This window comes from Triticum aestivum, chromosome 7B, assembly GCF_018294505.1.
Source record: "Triticum aestivum cultivar Chinese Spring chromosome 7B, IWGSC CS RefSeq v2.1, whole genome shotgun sequence".
NCBI lineage: Eukaryota > Viridiplantae > Streptophyta > Magnoliopsida > Poales > Poaceae > Triticum > Triticum aestivum.
In genome coordinates this window covers 759,740,073-759,747,854 of record NC_057813.1, presented here as the reverse complement: position 1 = coordinate 759,747,854, position 7,782 = coordinate 759,740,073, and the positions used below count along the sequence as shown (strand labels likewise).

General features: G+C 41.0%; 1 pseudogene; it reads left to right on the top strand.

The window, feature by feature from the left end:
• The first annotated feature begins 557 nt into the window (after positions 1–557).
• On the top strand, positions 558–7,092 carry LOC123158817 (putative disease resistance protein At3g14460; annotated as a pseudogene).
• The last annotated feature ends 690 nt before the right edge of the window (positions 7,093–7,782 follow it).

Below are 7,782 nucleotides of genomic sequence, written 5' to 3'. Positions count from 1 at the left end.
TCCCCGCGATCCCATCCCCGTCCACGTCCACGTCCCCGCGCAGAGGCGCTGCAGCAGCAGATCCCTGCTGTCGTCGGGTGGCTAGACGCTGCGACGGGACTCACCATGGCTTCGTCGGGGCCGGATCTGGAGCGCAGGGCGGGCGGGGAGGAGGGGAGCAGTTGCGCGAGGGGCACGAGCCGCCGGAGACCCGATGATCCCGTTGACGTCGTCGCCGTCCTGATTGCTGGAGGCTCGTGGCCGGCGTGAAGCACGCACGTGCGCGCCGGCAAGAAAGACGGCCACGACGCCATGGCCGTGCCTGGACTGGTGGATCTGGGGGGTGAATTCTAGGGGAGAGAGTGGGTTGCGGAGACGAGATCGGCGGTGGTGGGTGGGGTTGGCGGCGGTGGGAATCATGGGAGGGGGCTCGCTCTCTCTCGATCTGGACTGGATCGGGATCGGTTTGGTGGGTGGGATTGGGCGGGGAGGGGAGAGGGGATCGCGCCCCGCGGAAGGAGGACGGGGACGGGGAGAAGGTGGCGGCGGCGACGAGACGAGGACAAGGGAGGAGTACGATGGGAGGAGACAGGCCGCGGCGGGGAAAAGGGAGCGGGAGCGGCAGCGGCGATGGGGATAAGTGAGCTAGGGTTTTCGTGGGTGCACGAGGATGAGAGGGAGGGGGGAGAGAGACGAGGGGGGTGTGGGTTGCCGTTGGATCCGGGCGCATCCGACGGTGCTCATCCATGATCGCGTGAGATGGTTTTGGACCAATCAAAACGCAGTACCCTTTTGATGATTTTAAGACCATTTAAATTGGTCAAAATCGATTGAAAATAAGATGTTAACACATGTCTGCTATTTGACGGCCTAGAAAATTTAGAAAAACAAATAGAAATCAAAAAATTTTGCATTGTGTTACCAAGTGTGACCTACTTTTCAGTAAGAATAACAAACTTTGAATAATGCAAATATCATAAAAAATTGTTCTCAGAAATAAGTTTTATGTAAGAGAATTATTTTTCAAGTGACCAAAATGATTTTTTCATGAAGAACCTAGCAAATATTTGTTGCAAATTTGGGCCATATCAATTTTATAAAATCTTAGGTCATATTTAATGTTCAGTTGACTAAATGATTGGGTGTTAAAAGCTTTGTTCCACCTTTGGTGAAAAAGACAAATTTTCGCCGATTTAGCTGGAAGCGGGTCAAATTTGAACTGCAGCTGCCTCATAGTTTGCTCTTTATTTTTTCCAAAATTAATTTCTAGATACAAAAGTATCTATTTAATAAAAGAAACATCAAAAAACTTCCAAGATTCGACCACTAGCTAGGAATGGTCGAGCCCACTGTTTTGAACGCATTTTGAAACGGGCATAAAAAATTCAAAAAAATATCAGAAAAATGGAAAACCTTCGCATTGTGTCATTATATGTGACCAAATTTCCAGGAAATATAATAAACTTGTAATACGGAAATTATTTTTAAAAAGTGTTCTAAAAAATGAGCTATCATGCGTGAATATTCATGGCTTTCAAGCCATATGATCAATCTTATGGCCACATTCATGGCATAGTTTGTTCAAATGATCCCATATTGTGCACAAGGGTGCATCTTGGAATTCCAAACAATGTTCCCTAAGGTAGTTTTCACTTTCATTGCACAAAAGAGCCATTTTCCATTTTTCGAGTGCCCCAAGTGAGGTTTTTTGTGAAGGACCTACCAAATAATTCTTGCAAAATTGGACCAAATCATTTTTCTAAAATACTAGGCCATATTTAATGCACAATTGACCAAATGGTTGGGTGTAAAAAGTTTTGATCCACCTCTGGTGAAAAAGACAAATTCCCGCCGATTCAGTTGGAAGCGGGTCAAATTTGAACTGCAACTGCCTCATTGTTTGCTATTTATTTTTTCCAAAAATCATTTCTAGGTACATAAATATCTATTTAATTAGAGAAACATTAAAAGTTTTCCAAGATTCAACCACTAGCTAGGAACGGTCAAGCCCGCCGATTTGACCGCATTTTGAAACAGGCATAAAAGATTCAAAAAAGAATCAAAAAATCGGAAAATCTTTGCATTGTGTCAATATGTGTGACAAAGTTTCCAGGAAAAATAATAAACTTGTAATACGAAATTATTTTAAAAAAATGTTCTCAAAAATAATCTATCATGCGTGAAGATTCATGGCTTTCAAGCAACATTATCAATCTTATGGCCACATTAATGGCATAGTTTATTCAAATAATCTCATATTGTGAACAAGGGTGCATCTTGGAATGGCAAACAATGTTTCCTAAGGAAGTTTTCATTTTCTTTACACGGAAAATTCATTTTCCATTTTCCGAGTGCCTGAAATGAGTTTTTTTTGTGAAGGACCTACCAAATAATTCTTGCAAAATTGGACCAAATCATTTTTCTAAAATACTAGGACATATTTAATGCACAATTGACCAAATGGTTGGGTGTAAAATTTTTTGATCCACCTCTGGTGAAAAAGACGAATTCCCGCCAATTCAGTTGGAAGCGGGTCAAATTTGAACTGCAGTTGCCTCATAATTTGCTATTTATTTTTTTCTAAAATCATTTCTAGGTACATAAGTATCTATTTAATTAGAGAAACTTCAAAAGTTTTCCAAGATTCAACCACTAGCTAGGAACGTTCAAGCCCGCCGTTTTGACCACATTTTGAAACAGGCATAAAAAATTCAAAAAAAAATCAAAAAATTGGAAAACCTTCGCATTCTGTCATTATTTATGCCAAGTTTCTAGAAAAATAATAAAATTGTAATACAAAATTATTTTAAAAAAGTGTTCTCAAACAGAAGCTATCATGCGTGAAGATTCATGGCTTTCAAGCCAAATTATCAATCTTATGGCCACTTTATGGCATAGTTTGTTCAAATAATCTCATATTGTGCACAAGGGTGCATCTTGGAATGGCAAACAATGTTTCCTAAAGAAGTTTTCATTTTCTTTACACGAAAAATTTATTTTCCATTTTCCGAGTGCCTGAAATGAGTTTTTTTTGTGAAAGACCTACCATATATTTGTTGCAAAATTGGACCAAATCATTTTTATAAAATACTAGGCCATATTTAATGCACAATTGACAAAATTGTTAGGTGTCAAAAGTTTTGATCCACCTCTGGTGAAAAAGACAAATTCCTGCTGATTCATAGTTTGAACTGCAGCTGCCTCATAGTTTGCCATTTATTTTTTCCAAAAATCATTTCTAATTACACAAGTACCTATTTAATCATAAATACATGGTTTGGCGGCGATACGTCGAGGTTTGGACGGTGGGCGAGGGCCCCAACTCTAGAGCGCATAAACTCGCATGCCCGCCGCGTGGTCACCGCGTGACTGTGGCATTGCCATATGTTCTGGGCGGCCTAGGCATGTCTAGTGGGTTGGGCACTCCCTAGGTAGGTGCTAGGAAGAAAATCACAACATAAGATTCTTACGAGGAGACCGATCGATGCTCAAACATGAATAAGCAGCCAAGTGTTTGATTAGCATTACGGGAAATGCACATGGCTAATGGGCGTGATTTTTGGCTGAGGATGATCAGTTACTAAGAAGACCATCTTCACAAATTTTCAGCTCAAAAGGAGGAGCCTAGGTGGTACTTGCTTTGCAAAGTACCACACTGGACATAAATACGAATGTTGAAGCTGGGCTCAAAATAATGAATGGATTGAGCTGGCATTTGGTGGAGGATGAGTATTTGGGTAGAGGAAAGCATTGTAGAAAATGGATACCATTTGGACATGCCAAAATGGTACTTCCTTCACAAAGTGCTGCTCTGAACAGAATAGGAAAATGAATATTGTTGAGTTATTTTTGAAATAGGCAATGAAGGTTTTTGACATATTTGATGAAGATATGATCCAAACAATTTATGAGAATTTTTTGGGCATTTTTGGAATAACAGAAATATAGGTTGCTTCACAACCTAGTACAAAAATTGACACATGGACATGACACATAGGCAAAACTGATGAGATGGCGCCTAGTCATCACAACCCACCACAATCTACAAGGTTATGACCATCTATATTGGTCGTTAACAACTATAAATAAGGCAGCGGACCAGCACTGTTTGCTTTATGACCATTTCGTGTAAGGAAATTACGACCTTTCTGACCAGAATGGTCGCAATGGTTTAGGGTTTGGAGCCCCCCGAACAGCTTTTGACCAATTGGTCTCAAATGGTCATAGATCTATGACAAATACTTCCAGGGTCACTGACAGAAGGTCACTAGTTGACATATTTCTTGTAGTGAATGCAAATTAAGGGATATACTGCAAAAATCAAACAAATACCTTCTTGTGTTGGACGATGTCTGGTTTGAAGAAAACACCAATGAGATGGAGTGGGAGAAACTCTGGTCTCCCATTTCCTCTTTGTTGTAATGAAACGATTCATTTGCAAGACATGGAAGACACTGATATCTTAGCACTCTTTAAGGACCATGCCTTTTCTGGCGCAGCAATCAGAGACCAGAGGTTGCGTGAGCAGCTAGAGACTCTTGCAGAGAAACTTGCGAAAAGACTTGGTAGATCTCCTCTGGCAGCAAAAACTGTGGGTTCCCAACTCAGCAGGAAAAAGGATAAGGCTGCATGGGAGGATGCTCTAAGGATTGACAACTTAAGTGATCCCAGTAGAGCACTTCTTTGGAGTTATGAGAAATTAGATCCAAGTTTTGCAGAGGTGTTTTCTATATTGCAGTTTATATCCATAAGGCCATCAGTATTACATTAAGGAGTTGGTTCACATGTGGGTACTAGTAGGACTTATTGATTCATGCAATGCAAACAAAACAATGGAAGATCTTATGAGGGATTGCGTTAATGAGATGGTCAATGTTTGGTTCCTTCAACGAGTTAACAGATCCGAATATGTTATGCATGATCTTGTTCATGATTTGGCAGAGTCCTTGTCTGAAAAGGTCTGCTTCAGATTAGAAGATGATAAGGTGGCAACAATACCTTTGACTGTTTAACATTTGTCTGTCTATGTTAAGAGTTCGGAGCAACATCAACAATCTATCTGCAAACTACATCATTTACGCACCTTTATCTCCATTCAACCACTTACAGAGATGACGCAAGAGATATTTTCCAGCAGGTGCTGCAGAATTTGAAGAAGTTGTGTGTACTACATTTGCGCTTCTATAACAGCAGCAAGCTACCTGAATCTGTTGGTGAATTGAAGCACCTTAGGTACTTGAACCTCAGAGGAACTTCAATCTCTGAATTGCCTGGATCATTGTGTGCTCTCTACCACCTGCAATTGCTTTATTGCAGTGACGACATTAAAATTTTGCCTGAAAAACTATTCAACTTAACTAAGTTGAGATATCTTCAAGGATGTGATGAAATTCCTCACATATGCAAGTTAATTTCACTCCAACACAACAGACAATTTTGCGTGCAAAAGCAGTTGGGCTATGAGGTGCGACAACTGAAAGACATGAACAACCTTGGTGGAGGTTTATGTCTCACAAATCTCGAGAATGTTACCGGGAAGGATCAAGCCTTAGAAGCAAAGCTACATCAGAAAAGTCAACTTGAGAGATTGCACCTTGAATGGAGTGACAATGATGATATGGCTTCACATTATAGTTCACATTTGGAAACTCTGGAAGGTCTGATGCCACCACCTCAAATTAAGGGCCTTACTATCAAAGGTTACAGACATGCAAAATACGCAGGCTGGTTACTTGAGGATTCTTGTTTCCAGAATTTGGAATCACTTGATCTTGTTAATTGCAGCGCCTTACAAATCCTACCATCCAATGCCACACTCTTTGGGAATTGCTCCTCACTTCTCCTAGAGCATGTCCCAAACCTGAAGACATTACCTTCACTTCCAACCAGCCTTGAGAAGTTACAAATTGAGAAATGCATGATGCTTATGTTTATTTCCAAGGATGAGCTAAAACAGCATAACCTGAGGGAGAACACCATGGTGACATATGACTTGAAGGCACGGCTATCTTCCATGTTGGAAGAGTATTCGGTATCAGAAATCAAGGAGGTACTATTGTCAGAGCATTCATCTCTGAAGCCCTTGATGATATTGATGGATGCTGATATTTCTCGTCTTCAAACCATTAAAAGTGCTCTAGAAAGAGTGGGGGATGAAGTATTGGTAATAGAGGATATAATAAAGGCATGGGTATGTTGCCACGAGGATAGGTTGGGACTTGTTTTTAGAAGGAACATCAACCTGCCACTGGTTCCACCATCAGGGTTGTCTCAGCTTCATCTTTCTTTGTGCATCGTTATAGATGGGGCATTAGCTGTTTGCCCCTTGATGGTCTCACTTCTCTGAGACGTTTGTGATTAAAAGAGGTCATGACTTTAACTACACTTCCGTCACAAGATGTCCTCCAACAGTTGACAAAGCTTCAGTGCTTGAGCATCAACTCATGTTGGTGCCTTCGATCACTAGGGGGATTGCGAGCTGCTACAAGTCTTTCAAGTTTTTCATTATGGAGTTGCCCTTCTATAGACTTGGCACGTGGATCAGATTTTTTGCCATTGTCCTTGAGACACTGGAGATAGCACACTGCATGGTTGCAGCTGATTTCTTCAGTAGTGACTTCTCGCACCTGGTATATCTTTCCATGATGTGGTGCAGAAGCTCTTCATCAGCTGTGCTTTCTTGAAGGGTTGTCTTCGCTGCAACTTTCCATCGCAAGTTTTGCGTATGTCTCGAACCTGAATATGAAGTGTATCTCACATTTGCGAGTCAAGACTACCCTTGATGTTAGCTGGCCCGTACTGCTCACCCACATCCTCTCAGCTGAAGGTTGTACAGTTCCAAGAAATCTCGCTCTTGTAGGCGGCAAGGAGTGATCCTTTTCATTTGAAGAATCAGCAGATTTATCATCTGTCAACTGCGTGTCATTTTAAAATTGTGAAATGATTTCCTTGCCAGGAAATATGAAGTGTTTTTCATGTTTGAGGAGACTCCATATCTGTGGATGCCCCAATATATCATCTTTACCAGATTTACCATCCTCTCTTAACCAACTGTACGTGGATGATTCTGAACTCTTGAAGAAGAGTTGCCAATCACCCGATGGAGAAAGCTGACCAAAGATTGAGCATATCCACTCAATACAGATTGTTTAATTTTCATTCAGATTTGCAATTACAAAGAAAGAGAAAGGTAAACACCTCACCTGCTCACGCTCAAAGAGATGAACATTCTGTGTACTTTTTATTTCACAATTTTATATCTTGCATGTATCTTATGTATTAAAAAGCTCCCTTTATTGATTTATTAAAGTTTTCCTTGTTCATTTATTTCGAACAGAAGGCTTCCACGGACCAAACCTCCTCTCCACTGCCTGTCACTGAGGTGGAGTGAGTGTCTCAAGCTCTTATCATGCAGTTCAGCGCTTGCATTTGTGGTCGGTTGACCCCTCAGTTCACTTCATCGCTAATTTATCGAATCATGGCCATGAATGGCTCCACCTCCTTTGCCAAGACTTAAATACGCATATTATTATATTCTTACTCTTATCCTCGGAGCGTCACGTGTGGTTGGTACTAGTTGTAGCTTGTATCTTTTGTGTGTTGTGTTGTACTTGTACTTGTGGACAACTAATCTTCATGTACCATCATGCCTGAAGAAATGTGTTGTATCGGCAGTTTTTTTTATCACAACGGAGGTTTCTTTGTTCATTAGTATAGAATAAGGTTATCTATATATAATTTAGTTGATCCGTTTGCACTCAGTACAATTGATGTCTACTTTAGGTGGCTGCTTCTGGATACATA